The sequence below is a fragment of the Formica exsecta genome, unplaced genomic scaffold (assembly GCF_003651465.1).
Source record: "Formica exsecta isolate Colony F162 unplaced genomic scaffold, ASM365146v1 scaffold34, whole genome shotgun sequence".
NCBI lineage: Eukaryota > Metazoa > Arthropoda > Insecta > Hymenoptera > Formicidae > Formica > Formica exsecta.
The window spans coordinates 537,505-554,907 of NW_021850653.1; positions in this window are offsets into that span (position 1 = coordinate 537,505).

Consider the following 17,403-nt stretch of genomic DNA (forward strand, 5'->3'; position numbering starts at 1 on the left):
ATTCGAAGAGTTGAGACAGTAGGGCCCGCGATTGATCATGTATTAAACAGGAATTAGAAATCTATTCGGATGGTAAAAAATGACGAAACAAATATTTTCCATAAATCTTCGTAACTTTCGCAATCATTTATTACTGGTTTACGCGCAGAATCCTCTCTCTTGATTTGCTTTTGCGTATATTGATTTTTAATGAACCTTGTTCAGGCATGTCTGAGGCAAACGTTGTACATACTTATACTATTTCAACCTACTTATATTCAGCGCTAAATATGATTTCTTCGATTTTTTAAATACAAATTTTACTTATACAAAAATTAGATACACAGTCAATGAGATGTGAATTGAGTGAGATGAGAATTGCCACATTTAGCGCTAAATATACCACGCGACAGCGAGTTTCAATGTTCCAGTGCAGAAATAAAAAAAAAAAAAATCGATATGTACAGGTACACAATTGAACAGGCAAGTGGATGAAGAGGGCTTGTCACATTCTTACGCATGCTAAGTTATTTGTATGGATGAATGTTACTCCCTATTGTATCATACGTAATTAATACGTAAAGTGTATTATCAATTTAGTGCTGTGATGGTTCTTAGTGAAGATAGCCTATGGATGAAGAATCCATTGTACAATATTAAATCACATTAACGCGATCATATTGATTTAACGCTAAAGCCTGTAATCTCGAAGCGTTATTATTATATCGAAACATTTTCTTCGTCCATCTGCTCCTTCAATTAACGATTCGATTATGTATTCGACAAGAAGTTCGTTGTCCATTGGAATTTTAAATTAACTGCTACGATCAAAGACTCTCGCCCGAATAAAAATCGCCTCTCAGTTCCCTTTGGGAAACTTTGGGAATTTGCTCAACCCTCGCATATATTTTTCGTGGCTTTCTTCGGGTCGTGCGCTAGGAGCGATGCGAGCCTCATTGTCGACAAGAAAAAATCCAGGAAAAACAATAAAAAAATGGAAAAAAGAAACAAGAACAGGCGGCTCAGACGTAGTCGCGCGCGTTAAAAGTGGATTTAACTTCCTAACACGAGAATCCTAATATTTCGTGGCTTGTATTCTATATTGTACACTCCTTAAATCTTTTGTTTCCCGTTCTAACTCCATTCCCAACCCTACCCCGTCATCGAAATCCATCCGAAAAATCCACGTGATTATAAGAATTTTATATATAAATACAACGACACTGTGTGCTCTCATTTTTCACAGTCCGCTAATATGCCGTACAAAATTGCAGAATGTAAAACTCCCGCGTTCGCGAAGCGTGCGATCGAAATATATGATCTTCCTGGCATAAAAAATCCGATGGGCAATATCAGCCGCTTGTGTGATTACCGATGAATAAATAAACTTAACGCACGACGAATTTACCGTTGCACAGTTGTATCACATAAATATCTGTGCGAAATATAGTCGCAATATCATTTCTTAACACGAATGTCAGTTGAATGGATATGCCAAAACGTATGTTGTTGAAGATTAGCAATGCGTTTATTAATTTCCGTATGATTTTCTCCCACATTCCATATTAAACGCGAGATGCGAGTTCTATCGGGTTAAACGCGTCGTAAATATTAATTTTTAATATTCCTTATACATTCGTTAATAATCTTATATAACACTAATAATGATAGGCAAGCTTTAAGCCGAGAAAAATAACTTTGCTCTATCGCTACACGAAATTAATCATTATGCTCACTAGAGTGAATGATGATGATTAGCATTGAACAGATATTAAACGCGGTTCGTTTATGAATACATGCAACCAATCGACGCGATTTTATAACGAAGAAACTTTTGATTCCGCCGCCTCTTTAATGCAAGAAACCGTTTCTTTTTTGCCAGAAGATAAGCGCGCAAGAACGCGCAACGGTGGCGCAGGAATTTCAATCTTTCGACCGATCGGCCGAGCGATTGTAATAATTACGGTTTGCCAGTGTGAAGATGCAATGATGCGCTTTTTCTTGATCGCAAAATAAAGTAATGCAAGTGTGAGAAGCAGCGAACTATATTGGAATTCATTAAGGAAGCACATATAAAACTTTTTTTAACAAGATTTGATATTTGTATATACATATACATAAAATAGATATATGTATATATAAAATTTTATATATACATATATTCTCACGTTTTAAACTAATATATATATATGAATGCACATACACATGTTATGTGTATGCTTATAAGAATTTGCAAAATTTTACATAATACTTTAATTTAAATATCCCTGTGATATTTCAGAAGAATTATATCACAGTCGCGACAACGTGTTGCACGAAAACATGGTATTCCAAGAACGATGCAAATTGATGAGATAGCGGAGTAATTAACAACATGCGTGCCTTTATTTTAAATGAAGGGTACCTTCGATGAATTCGCATTTCCGTCGTGCCGTGGTGCAGAGGTGAATTCTCCGATGATTACGTAGATAAAAAGCTAATGAATACGGCCTCGTTTGAAGCAAGCAGACTAACGATTTCTCGCACAGCGAGACAATTAGGGGTATTACATAACTAATTAGACGGTCGTGCATAAGTTTCGCCACATCGTAACTCAAACTGTTGTCGCTTTCATGTCATTATACGTCATACAACGTAATTTTCCGCAACAACATATTTGAATATCTGTAATATATTTTACACAGTAGCGTAATGTCGCGATTGTCAAATGGAAATAAAATGACACACGAGAGTGCCCCCCAGTAGCAGAATAAAACATGGAAAAAATGTCATTGTTCCTAGTTTGATTATTTTTATAGAATACACACGGTACTTGTGTGTGTGTGGGAAACTTTGACTTTGAAGTCTGTTATGGCTTTTGAATGCGGTTACTTCTTCTTCAAATAATTTTACGTAATATATAAATTCGATGAGAGGTAAAGTTCCTTATGCCAAGAGCTTGTACTCGTTGTCGTCAGAAACTGAGATCGTGGCATCACGATTATCTCGGTAATTTGGAATGTTTGCGTTTTGCGGCAACATTCGTGTCACGTAAGCGCGCTTTCGTGGATGAGAAAATTAATATAAAAAGAGCAAGATTAGGATGGAGAGAAAAAGGACAACCGCAACGAACGGCGCAGCGGTGACTTTATTTCACGACGAGGATCGAACGAGGCTTTCGTGTCGCAGTATGCTAAACTATACATAGCGAGGAGAGTCGTTCGGCAGCGGATCGACCGCGAATGCGAATGACTGTATTATAATAATAAGTTGATTCACGATGCTGAATATTGCGTTTTATAGAGTCGTAACGCATGTCGCGATAGTAAAAGTCACGCACGATAGAACGGATGAATTTATGGAAGAATTAGAGTCGGACAATTAATTTTCGCAGACAATTAAGGATCTCTTAATGTCCTTGCTTTAATACTAGGATACTTTGTTATATCGCGGAATAATTTTTATTAAATTCTTTTATTCATTAATCCATTAAAATCAAAATTATATTCATAAAGTTATTATTTATGATTGATGTACGATACATTATACTACACATATATGTGGCAGATAAAAAAGGGTAGGTTTTAATGAACGAAGAGAAAAGATGGAAGGTACACTATCGAACATCGTCTGATTTTCATAAGATTCTGCTTTCATCAGAATACTGTTGATAAGCTTTTAAGTAATCGACGTGATCATGAGAGCGATGCGTCTTATGCCGTATCAGGGCGATCAGATCTATACCTAACGTAATAAGGTGGTTATTAACGTTTATCGTGATATTACCGGGCGCGGCATTAAATAATTTATATCTTCATAGCATGTATATATTTCCCGAAGATAGGATTCGATCAAACTCAATCATTTTGCTCGTATCGCGAAATTGATTGCTCTTTGCTTTCCAATAAAGATGCATTTGAATTTGCATAGTACCAATTTTCATAGCCGCGCTATCATTGTAGCGATGACAGATTGCATTGCTAGAATATAAATTCGAAGCTCTCCTTACCGTGTGTCTATGGGTTGGTCGGTACCAAGCATGTGGCGTGTTTCGTTAAAAAAAGAGAGCTCGGTTTAATATCGTTTATAAATTATTCTCCACGGAGAGATAGTCATCAGCATACAAATTGTTTTGCCCAGGTTCTCGGGGCTTCATATCAAGAGACTGCGATACTTTGTTTAACTTCTCGTCTGAGTCCTTTTTTTTTTTTTCATGAAAGTTATGCGGGAAATACTTTGAGAATTTTTACAAACGCTTAATTCTCAGTTGTCTCGGGTAAGCGTGTCAAAGAATTTCTCAGTCACACAGTCGAAATAAGTATTGCATTTCCTTTTTTGATATACGTTCATTTCATTTTATATAAAATTGCTTAAAAAATGCAATAACCTTTTTCGCAGCTTGATCGAATATCATTTTTGAAGAGAAAAATAAAAATCGATAAATATTAGTTTAATTTCCAGACTATTCAATCGATGTATCATCTATAGTAATAGTAGCTGCTATCTACGTATTTTCATTCTTTATTATATATCGCGAACTTTTCTCTCTAAAAAGCATCAATTAGAGACGAGATATATCGTGTCTCGTGATATAGGCAAAGATGGAGGTACAGAAAAAGACCACGTGGACTCGATTTCCTCGGGACGAGGGAGATTAGGAAGCAATCGGAATGCACGGTGGCCGTCTTTGATCGGCGAATGTACACGATCCGGCGTTGCCGGTCCAATCGCGAGTTCCGTATGTTCTCGAGGGAATTAGAATCTTCGAAGTTTCCAAGAGAGCCGCATCGTGCGGCCCACTTGGTACGCCCGATGGCGACGAGAATTTAATTGACACCGGGAGGTGTCACCGCACTAAACTATGCAAAGTGGTCGGCTTTCATTCTCTGAAGACTTCGACGGGCTATTCTCGATTCCGCCGAGATACCCAAAGTATCAAAGATGATTATCGATCGCGAGGATCGGTAGAATGCAGTAATGTATATATATAACAACGCGCATAAAGAATTTTATTCAAGTTTCCAATGATATATCTTTTTTCTATCTGACACATTATTAATATTTAATAATCCAGAGAAACGAGAATTATTGTCTATTATGCATTAGTTATTTAATAAAAACAAAATCATGTTATTTTGGAACGATATATTTTATAATTCACTCATATGAATTTTACATAAATTTTTAATCATGTGTGCGTGTTATGCTAAATGAAATACTTAATTAAAATTTCAGATTTATTAAAACATTGTAACATAATTTTAAAACATAAAAAACATGAGAAATTGTAATATAGTAAATTAAAATATATTAATAAAAACATATTTTAGACATTACTTGGATACAATTTTGCAAATGTTTTATCTAACAATAAGAGAGACATCAAATTCTTTTTTTGACACGTCCACTAGAAGTATAGAAATTTTTTTTCTCTCGAAGACTGAATGAAATTAAAATGAATTAAGAAATTTATGTGTCTTGACTAGGAATTTATTATTATTAGTATTTTATTAAATTGAATTATAGAATCTGTTCTTTATGTTGGTAGAAAATGACATAACGAATTTAATTCCGATCGGGCCTCAATCCGATTCAGCGATACTGACATATTATGCGTTATATGATTTAAAAAATATGAAACTTAATATATATAATTTATATATTAAAATCAGATTAATATAAATTACAAAACAGATATTATAGCAAACATTTTGACAATTGGATAATCTGACGCTCATCTACATGTAAAACTTGGAAAATTGCATCAATACTGCTGATCTTACGATAGTCGATACTTAAGTTGAAACCAGCGTTTCTAAGATACTTGAGAGATTTTCACCGTCTTATCCTTGAAGAGCATTGTCTGCGTGGCTTTGAATGGCCGCGCTTAATTGACACTGGTAGGTGTCACGGCTCTAAGCTATGCAAAGTGACCGAGGCTCGTCGTCGGCTTCGGTCTCTGATGTCGGCCACGTGTGCACGGCTCTCGAGTCGAGTCGCCTTCGCTAGATACACGTCGGCACGCCTTGACGTCCGCGAAGACGATCAAAAATGATCATCGATCCGAGAAATTGAGGCTTCGCCATTCGACCGGACCGAATAAACGATCTCCGTTCGGCAGAAATTCATATATTGGAACGTATTAATTATTGACGCTGTCGGTATCACGTTTCTTCTACATCGGTCACCGCTCTATATGTCGTCTCCGCGCTAGCGGGAGGCCTCGAATTCCTCTCTCGTCTAATGCAAACCAGTTTATAAGTTCTCTGAAGCTCCTTCTTTTCGTGAATGTTAGATTATGACTTTACCTATAGCGCATTTTTCATTATAAAAAAAATTATAAAAGAAAGAATTGTCTATACACATCCACACACCATTGATGCAAAGATCTTTTTCGCAATTCTTTAGATATTTTTTTTTATGAAAAAAATTTCATCTCAAGTTTTAGATTTATTTCAGTTAGAGATCATGGAAACTGTTTCAAAGATTCAGCTCGCGTCTTTAAGACAGTCGTCATTTGTTTCGCGACTTTCTTCGCACGAGTAGCATTCGCGCGCAACTTTTACTCGGCCAGGCGCAAAATACTCCGAGAGTCCGATCCCGTAATACTCTCTTTTCCACTGTTTCTTCCTCCTCCTCCTCCTCCTCCTCCTCCATCTCTTCCTCCGTCTTTCCCGTGCCCTGACGTGCCGCAGAGGGCGGATATGTATAGCTACGGCGAAGAGGTACACGACTAGAGGACGGCTCCTGGTCTCGGTGGATGGACACGGACAGGTCCGCATTGTATTCTGCGGCCAGTAAATCCTGCCGCTCGTAGTGTAAATGAGAGAGCCAAGAGGAAGAGGACGATGTCCCCCATGCCAGAAGGGGAGTTCGACTCGATCGCCATGGAGCAACACCCAAAGGAGATCCGAGAGAACGACGAGCGAGCGAGCGAGCAAGTAAGAGGAAGAGGAAGATCAAGGGATAGAGGGTTACATAGAGAGAAACAAAGACGGAGAGATTTATCTTCCGCGGCAAATGTGCAGCAGCCCTTTGTCGTTGGCCGCGGTGAGAAGTTCGCATTTTTCGTAACTTTTTTCTTTTTCCTACCAGAACACACCCTTCCTCCGCCCACATCTCCGCCGTCATTCCACGGATTTTTTCGCGTTCTTTCTGCATCTCAACACAGCGCGATCCCGTCCGCCAACGATGCTACTACGCTACCGGAATCGAGAACTTCATGCACATTGTGGATCTGCTCTTTTTAATAGCTAGACAATTTTAATTGCAAGTTGTATAATTCTAATTGTAAGTTTATCATGCCATTTCTATTCTTGAAGAAAGTTCAGAACTATCGTCCAGTCAAGAGGACAGAGCAGCTCCCATGGATAACCTCCTTCCAACGACCTTGATTAGCACCTGGTCGTCGCGAGTGGGGATCATTCGATAACCCAAACTCCACACATACACACGTCAGAGAACTTTCACGCGAACTCAGTGAACAGACCGCATACGCGACGGTGTGTACCTGTGTGTCAAAGGAGGGGAAAAGGGGGAGAGAAAGGCAAGGGTGTGTAGCGGCAGAAGGAGAAGTTTCTAGCGAGACACAACGTTTGTCGGCGCGTTTGTGAACGCCGATGCCGCCGCCATTGCCATCTTAAGGTGCAGTCTTTTAAAGGCGTCCACGGTACGCTAAGGCCCAACGGCTTACAACGACTCTGGCGAACGCGTTGCCGCGAAACCGTGTCTCGTTTTAATACGACCCAGCATCTGCGAGACGCGCGCATAATTAGTCTCTTATATCGCGAACTCTAGTTGGAGTCGACTTTTACAGGAAGAGGAAGAACTCTCAGGCTAAATCATCACATTTTTATTCTTAAAACTTTTATTGGATGTCTTACTAACTTATATAGTAAGCATAAATTTATATTTATAATATATTATAAATATATTATAAATATGTATATTGTATAGTGTAACATGTAGATTACGTAAAATTGTACAAAAATTGTTTGTACGCGATGTGTATACCATCAGTCGGGGAAGAGCAACGCTCTTTTCATTCTCGGTCGAATCGCGTGGGAGGACCTCTCCGCCTGGATTTGCGATTAATTTGCCCTGATTTACAATCGGTGCTGCGAATAAAAATACTTTGGGCCTGTTGTCGGCCTTTTGAGAGGCATTCCGATTATGCCTCGGGCTCTTTCGAAGAACTTTTAAAGATGCTCTTTAATTACGTTTCGAGGTAAAATTAAATAAATTATTAATAACGGGACTAAGAATTCTAAATTATTAAAATTATTATTGGACTAAAAGAGATGGATGAAGACATCAATGAAAACTAATGGTATATATAGTATATTATACGGTATAATATATATATAAAAAACTTTTCAAAAGTGAGAATCAAAAACTGGTTGATGCATTGTGCGAAAAATTTATATTCCACTTTTTGCATCGCGAATCTAAGTAAGAGATCGATGTTAATCACGACGCTTTAAAGAGAACCACAGAGAATCAGCTTCTCGCTCAATCGTGTCGAACCATTTTCAGGGATCAAATCGATTGGACATTAAATGTGCGGCGTTTCATCGAAAATACCTGCCGTACTAATTAGTAGGATCTGTGGTTGACCATAACGCCCGTGAGATGAACGCGGAGACGAAGAGCACGATAAAAGGAGAAACAAGATAAAGAGGGAACAGGCTGACTCTCTCGTCAAACATGTCGACCGGCATGATATTTTACCGTGACGCGTCGGGCCAGCCCAACGCTCCTACGACGCAGCGTCATACATAACGCTGTGGCCTCTCACAAAGGACTCGTGGTGAGATGGTAGCCTACAAGATCGGATAATATGGGTAGTTATTTGTCGGCGCCGATGTTGGTTTTTCGGTTGCGTGTGTTGCCGCGTGCGTGTGAGACCCCCTGCGGCGACGGACCCGCCAGGCTCCTCTCACGGGCCCTGATTCTCTCTCGCTTCAACATCTCTCCCTCATCTCTCCTACGTCTCTCCTCGCTGGCTGCCACGAGACGGATGGTATTTTTTATTTCGTCGTATTTCGCCATAGCGCTTGTTTTGCTTTCCCTCCCATTGTATCCGGATACTTCTCTCTCGTCACTTTCCATATTCAATCTCCTCTCGCATATCTCAAGGCCCGATACGGCGGTGTTACGGAAGGAGGAGAAGGATAATGCGAATATAGAGGCATATATCTGGGAATTCTACGAATGTCAGTTTAGTTATAAAATTTTTTAGAGCTAAATATTTAAAATCCTGAATATCGATCCTGTAATCTGAGAGTAAAATTGCGAGCGCTAATGTATTTTATTAAAATATATGGGTGATATTAAACCGTGCTTTTTTTCAAACTTCTGGTTGCCAATCTCTTATTTCTATTAATTCCGATACGAGTAATCCACACCGGTGCGCTCACCGTTAAACGCATATAGCAAATTATATTCTAAGAACGACCTAGATCATTCCCAGGAGGGATCAGTTTCCCCGTACCATTTGCAGGGAGAAGAGTGAGAATATGGGATCTCTCGCGGCGAACGAACGAGAAGGATTCCAGCAAGCCGATCGTAATCGGCGCGTACCAATCAGCTCCGATCCCGCTAATTACAACCAGCTCGACTCGAATGCAGGCACGGAATATGAAAAGTATCTCTTCTCTCGTGGCATTAAAACGACGACGCCGATCCGAGCATTTACCGATCTCGCCCGATGGCCCCTTTTACGACGTAGATCAGCGGCGAGGCCGATAATCTCCGGACGCCGATATGATCCATAGGAGGCTGCAGAGGCAGGTTTCTTCGGGGGTGGGAGCGGAAAATATTCCGACTGCTGGCCGCGTGCGCGTTAATATCCTCTTCGAATTTTTTTTCCGGCCAATGCGAAGCAAGCGTATAAAGCCACGATCGGGAAATAAATACGAGTTTATCCGTGGCACCCGCGAGCGAACCACGGCGCGTCGTCGACTCGCAACGCGCGGCCGATTTAATTGGGACGTAATTGAAATTAGGGACTGTAAATCGTAATTACGTCGACGGAAAAATGGACTTAATTAGTTTTATCGAATCGACCCTCTCGTATCATCGCCGCAGCTCGGCGGTCCCCGCGCTCTTTTAACGCTCTTTAAAGTCGCGTGTGCGCTACTCTCGATACGTTAATTCCACATGGCGCGTATCGGCCGGCGGCACGTTCGACGTTCGACCACTCGATAGGGATGACACATTGTAATGCAGATGCAATAGAGATCTTTTTTTATAAATGTGTATATATATATATAATTATGCGCAGAATATCTCAAAGTTATTATATGTCTTGTTACTGTTTGCATTAAAAAATATGATGATTACTTAAAAATTGTTAATTTAAAGCTACTTTGATAATTACGCAATTCTAGAATAGTTACTGATAATTTTCGAATTACTCGACGCTTCATTCGCGCAGATCGTTTCGATCGTAATTAGCAGAGTTACGATCTCGTCTGCTGTAGCTTTATATTCTTTCCTCGATTTCCTGCCGCCGATCACGACGATTTCTCGCGTTGATTTCTTCTATCGGACCGCAAGAGAGTCTCTACTCACCACAGTCCTCTCTCTTCTCTCCTCCCTTCTCGCACCTCTTCTTCTTTTTCTTTCTTTTCATCATCTAAATAGCAATAAACCGAGAAAGGCGAGAGCCGTTAAGCACAAAAATATACGGAGGGGGAGGTAGAATCCCGCCGCCACACACATGCTGCGCCGAGGCGTCCGTAACGTCTTTTAATCACGAAATGAGCCGGCTCTCTTCAAACGCCGAGGGGCCCCACGGTCCTCTTTGGCCGAATTAAGTAAATCAATAAATAACGAGGATACCTCGGCAACACCTGCGCCGCTCTCCTCGTCGGCACGATGTAACAGAATTTACGGCGCTCTGCGCAAGGCGCCGCGTCGTGGCTAATTCCTCTCTCCTCGCTTCGTTCCTCTCTCGCTCTCTCTTTCCCGCTTCTTATTTCTCCATCGGGCCAAGCGCCAAAAAATTTGCCGAGGCTCTCTCCGAGCGGAAGACAGGAAACAGGTATCCACTCGGCGAGATGTCGTTTTTGCGCCACGAGCTATATAACCGCAGTGTCGCGTCCGCGAGCGCGATGGGTATGTTAACGAAGATGTAGTTTTGCAAAATGGACGATAAAAATACTATCGAGTGTTATCCCGTGAAATTATACTCTTCGCATATAAAATTTTTTATGAATATTATTTACTTAAAATTGGATGATATATTTAATTTTACTTTGTATAGATTTCCATCCACTTCGATAGTTTTGCATTTGGAATGTTTCACAAATGTAGACGCGCGAAATGGGGAAAGAAAACTAATAATTATAATTCAATATGGCGCGATTAAATTTTATTATAACTAGTAACTATTATAATAGTACCTGTATGTATACGCACAGCAGAGTCATTCCCATTCGTGCGGGTTAATACGAATAATAATGCTTTTCAAAAATTCGATATCATGCTGGAGTTATCGCGCGATATCTTTCGTTTCATATTTTCTCGATATCAATTTTTTTCTATTCCTTTCGCAAAATAATTTTGTGAATACACATACATACGTATATACGATACAAACGCTATGGGAATAACAAAGTTTAAACTCTCGAGTAATGAGCCTTTCAACATTCAAGTTCTGAGCTATAAAATATATGATAACTTATGCTAGACCCTTTCACGTTGGTCGATATATTTTTGCAGCATGCTTATGTCCTTATGCAGATTTGCGCAAAGGCCCTAACTCGAGGCGGCGACGGCGACGACGACGACGACGGCGACAACGATAGCAACGCAGCACCATTTCGCAAATTGAAATGGTACCGGGTGCGCCTTTTTTTCTCGGCGCTTAACCGTATTACGCGGAGCGTTTATCCGCGTGTACGGAGCCCCTTCGACAAAAAGAGGAACTGGCGCGTACAAACGGCAAGGAAATATTGCCCGGTGTCGGCGCGCGAAAATTTATTGCTCTGGTCGGCGACGCGAAGCGGTCGGCGAGGGCGAGTCGGCGAAACCGAGAAAGCCGCGATGTAGAAGGAAGAGGAGGGAAAATATAGGAGCAGAGACGATAGACGGAAAGAGAGCGCGAACCATCGTACAAATACTAGTGGAGATATAGAGACGCGTTAATAAGAGAGCGTGCGACAGAGTGCGTCGCGCGTTTCGGCTAATCGAAAATGTAAAATGGGACGACGAAATGTTCCACCGTGGCTGAGAGAGCCGCGGATGAGAGAGCCGACGTTGCGTTAAATTATCGGGCAAATAGAAGGCGACGCCGGGAATGCTTTGCTCGCGTTCAGCCCGAGTAGAGAACGGTGTGTTTTAGTCGACCACGCGAGAGATGCCACATGGTACCGATGCGAGATGATAGTTTGTTGAGAACAGTGGCAGCACAAAGGTGTCCATGAAATGTACAGATTACCCTTTACGATGACGCGTTATTAACGGCTTAATTCGTGGAAATGCTTAAATCTTGATTCTCTGATGATCCGGCATCTATCGTTGCCACGAGAGATATTTCAGTTAAAAGAAATTCCGTGCGTCGTGCAAAAATTATAATTGCTACGAGAAATTTTTTTTCTGTATATAAAATATATTAAGCACAAAAGTATCATCGTAATTATCTCCTTTTCTTGATAATTACAACAAGAGACTTCGGAGACGAGAATCCCGGCGACACGCATGAGCGGCGCGAGCTCTCGCTCGCGTCGCTGAACAAGGTTGAAGTCGCGTGGGCCTAATAAGACCAAGTAGACCAGTCCGCCGTGAGCCGTCATCAGTGGGCCCACGCCGATGAGAGGGCTCCGAACCCCACACGACGGCCAAGCAGCGTAATAAATTCACCGTCGGAGTAATTTTTGCCAAGCGCCGCGATCGGGACAACTTGTTCGCTGAATATGGCGGCATCGATTATCAACGGTACCCCGTGTCTCTTTTCTTTCCTTCTCTCCTATCGTTTGAATAATGGATCCTTTGTGCGGCCGATTATTATTATTCCCGCGAGCACTTTATTATCGGCAACGCGCGTGCGAACCGTGGAAGCGGATCGATCTTTAGAAGGGCAATTAAGGAGCCGACTGAAAAAGGATGCTAACCGCGAAAGGCGGCACTGGTTTTTCAACGGAGCCGCTATATATTGACGGACAGAGATGAGGTCATCTAACCATCGTTAGTGAAATATATCGTCAATTGGCTCATAGCGATATCAATATTTACTCGCGGCAAATTTGTATCGATTGTTCGGTGTAATCGCGCCGAAAATGAATGTACAATCCACATGTCGCATATAGAAAGTAACGCTCTTTCCCATACTTTTTTCTTATTTTTGAATATTTGCATGAGAACATGATAGAAAGCATCAATGTTTATAAATTTCTCGAGAAACGTTGATGGAACTTGGCGCTTTATCTAGAAAATTAAATCGCAGCGCGACTCACAGCTTTGTCGTTTCAGTAGACTTATAGTCCGGTTCGACTCGTGTATACGTATATAAAAGGAAATGATTTCACATATACAAAGACACCCACGTACGTTCTTTCCTCTCCAGCAGCGTGTTCGCGCTATGGCCGTCGCGTCGTGCGAAAGATGTTATCGACCACTGACGGGATGCATTACAAAATTATGCAAAGTACCGACATGTGCGATTAATATCTTTAAGAATCTGCCCGCTCGCGTACTTAGTTGGCATGTACGTATATACACTAAAGTACGGTACGCGGGTATTTATTCAGGTAGTGCAAGAGCATACGAGATATCGGTTTCCCGCGACGCGCACGAGCGATTAGCCTTTATCCTTTATTTCTGCCGAAGGATATGCGGGCGAGAAAGCGTTGAAAATGTGCCGAGGAGCTGTCCGATGGTCGCGCGACCATCTGCGTTATCGGACAGCTAACAGACATCCTCCTCAACACTCATTCGACCGACGACGAGGCCGATATGTGTTCTCTCTCCTTTCCTTATCGTCGGCTATATGCGTATAATGAAATCGCTTGTTAGCCTCGTCGCGTCTAAAGTGAGAAAAAACGATAAGCGGTGAGTTATGAACTCGAACGTTTTTAATTCGAACCCTTCCGTCTTGTAATTATGCGGTCGTGCGGCTGCGTGATGAATTGCGAATAAATTAAACGAAAAGAACGGACGACGGACAATCAATAAATAAAGAAGCCGATTACGGATTTCGATAAACAAAAAAATTTTTTAAACGAAATAAAGATACGCAAAGTTCAAAAAAAATTTCCAAACATACACACACAACATACAAACATATACGTACGCAATATAAATAAAAGTTAGAAAAAAATTAAAAATTAAGATAAAATTATATGCTCATATGTATATAGAATATTTTACTATAATTAATCAAACCGAGTTAATAATTGCAAATTTTTTTGTAGAAAATAATCGCATTTTAAGAGACGATATACGGAGCAGTCGTGACATACTTGAATCTTGCCACGTGAATAATAGCATGTATCACCTTGCATATAAAATATAAAGTAACGCGCCATGTGTTAGCCGATTTCCTGTGGTCCCAAAACATTACCTTGTCGAATATTTAATGAAATATTTATAATTTTATCGCGAATATTCTATTCTGCATGTCTATTAAATTATATTATTAATAAACAGATCGATACATCATAGTTTTTCATATTTACAAACATTTTATCTCATTGTCAGTAAAACCAGTAATATCTTTATATTTGTTAGAAATTATCTTTTCTTTGTATATCAAAAGCTCTTATAGTGCGTTTCTATATCTATAATCGAAGAGACTCGTAAGAAACCGTAGGAATCCGAGCTACAACGACGAATACATTGTCTGTAAGCAATCGCATTTATTAGCGCACGTGCTGCAAAGTATGTCATTACCAATGCGTCAGCCGATAATAGAAACGGAGATAAAGAGTTTTTGGAATATAATTAGAATCGCTGCACTTTGATGATACATAGTTATGCGCGCTAACCGCCGTGTGTAAAGATCGGTTATGGATAAGACATGTCTACCGTACTGTTTTCTCGGTACGAAAGAGAGATACTAATCGATTGGTGATCTACAATGTTGTTTGCCGACACGAGGCTCCACATCGCACTTGGACTCAATGGACATTTTATTCTCTCCTTGTTGCTGTCGATCACGTATACATAATAAAGCGCTAACTTTAACGTTCCACGTGGAAGAAAAAAATCGATAAGCATTAAATTGTCCGTCGTCACACTACTGCATTTTAATGTGCTGATAATCACGTACATCCCTTTTAAGACAGTCGCATTAAAGACACGTTGCACCTTGCAAAGCTCTAATTGGAAATATAGGAAACATTATATGATTTGAGCAAATCATGTAAATTACAAATGGCCAAAGTAAAAATTGCTAACTATTCATAAATTATAAATTTTATAGACGTAAAGTCATTACTTGTAAGTTGCTCTAACTTAACTGCTCGCGTTGATTACTTATAAACGACATAGCGTCAAGTGTACATAATTGATTAAGATGTCAATTAATTTATAGAAATTTCTCGAAACGTTGATCAGAAGAAAGAAATTCATTCAAATTCATAGAAGATATGCAATGTGGCAATGATAAAATCGAAAGGTACTAACGGAGCGTTAAGGGAGCATTTCTTTACGTCCATAATTTCTTGTGTGGTCCCGCGACGAGGACTAAACGAGTCGATAAATCTCCTTCATCGATGATATATATACACACTTTATTCGAGTATACGAGTATGGATACGCATATATGTATATCTATATGTATACATATATTGTCGCTTTATATCCAGGTACCAAGCCATAATTAGGGCGAGAAACAACAGGTGAGACAACTGACACAGCTGCTCCGCGCCTTCTCTCTATCCCAACGGCCTGGCATCAATATTGCCTCTAGCCCGATCGTATCTTTCAACAGGATCTCGTTTCGGGTGAACGCCGAAAAATTTCTACACGCGAGCCATAAAGTGCACGAGCTCGTGCAATGTGTGCAATGTCATTAGATGTCGAGATGTCATTTCGAAAATTTTTCTTTTACCCGGTATTAAATCAATTATGTGGGGCAATCTCACAACTGACATATCTGAACGTTTGATTATATATTTAAAAACTCGTGGACCATGTAATTATGTATATCCACTTTACAATAAAATACAAATTAGACGGATCGGTTAATAATTTAATTTTAATCAAATCACACAGATTTTTAAATAAAATGTAATAAAATATAAACATATATGAAAGTTTATGCATGCAAACAAAAATCTATGATATGACTTTGGTAGTTTTAGATATTACTGATTTCATCGGTTGAAATTATCCGCGCAAACTTTATCGTCGATATTTCTCACCATCAAGAAATGGAAATATCCGCGCGCAAGTTCCGTTGATGCATGTAATCCAATTGTATTTCATTTCATCGTGAATTAATGATTTTGTTATATTTTGCACGAATCGCAGTTTCACTCGTTAACGCGAGCGCGATTCCGCGCATATTTAATTGCGTTGAGTCGGAAAAAGAGCGCGTCGTTGAAAATACGCAATGCGAGTAGTTAAGAAACGGCTTTTATAATACATCCGACATTGCCATCGACGAACTGAGGTAACGGGAGTTAATGAATTTCGACGCTGGCGATCGCGGTCTGCGAAATTGATCTGCAATTAAAATGAATCGCGATAGTTCGAATCTCATCGCGCGACTATTGACGACGCCTTGAGGCAGATTGTATCTTTTCAAACCTGCCTTGCATGATTTAAAACATTTTCAATGCAATATAATTCTGAAAAAGATCAATTAATGTCGAAACGTTTGACATGAGCAAGAGTTATAAATTATACGATTCCTCCAAGTATCGTAACTTGTACTGTGGTTAATAATTTAAATATGTAATGATTATAGATAAATTTAGAATTGAAAAACAGTTAAAATATAATTTCTGTAAGTCTCGATTAATAATAATGATTGAACTTGTGATGCAAGATTACGGGGAGACGAGTAAACATATGTAATAATGTTTTCTGGAAGAGAAGATAACGCACGGCCGCGAATGAAACATCCTACGGACAGTTGCCCGACCGGAAGCAAAAACGCGTGTAATCGTTAGCTCCTGCATAGCCTGGCTTGGCTGGTTCTGTCCGTGTATGCGAGGAAATGCACGCAGACAAAAAAGGTCACGTAGTTTTGGCTCGATTGAAAATTCCATGATACAAGTGAAATTTTTTTTGTAGAACAGTGAAAAAGAGAGATTCTATACGTGCTGATATCATTGTTAATTCGATGCGACAGCGATAAGATCTATATTAATCTATATTAATGACTTGATGTATTATTTTCCAGACTTTGCTTTCTCTTATGTTTGGAATTTTGTAAAATAAAATTAGAAGATGAGGATGTGTAGCGTCTATTGTTATCCTTACTATTCTCTT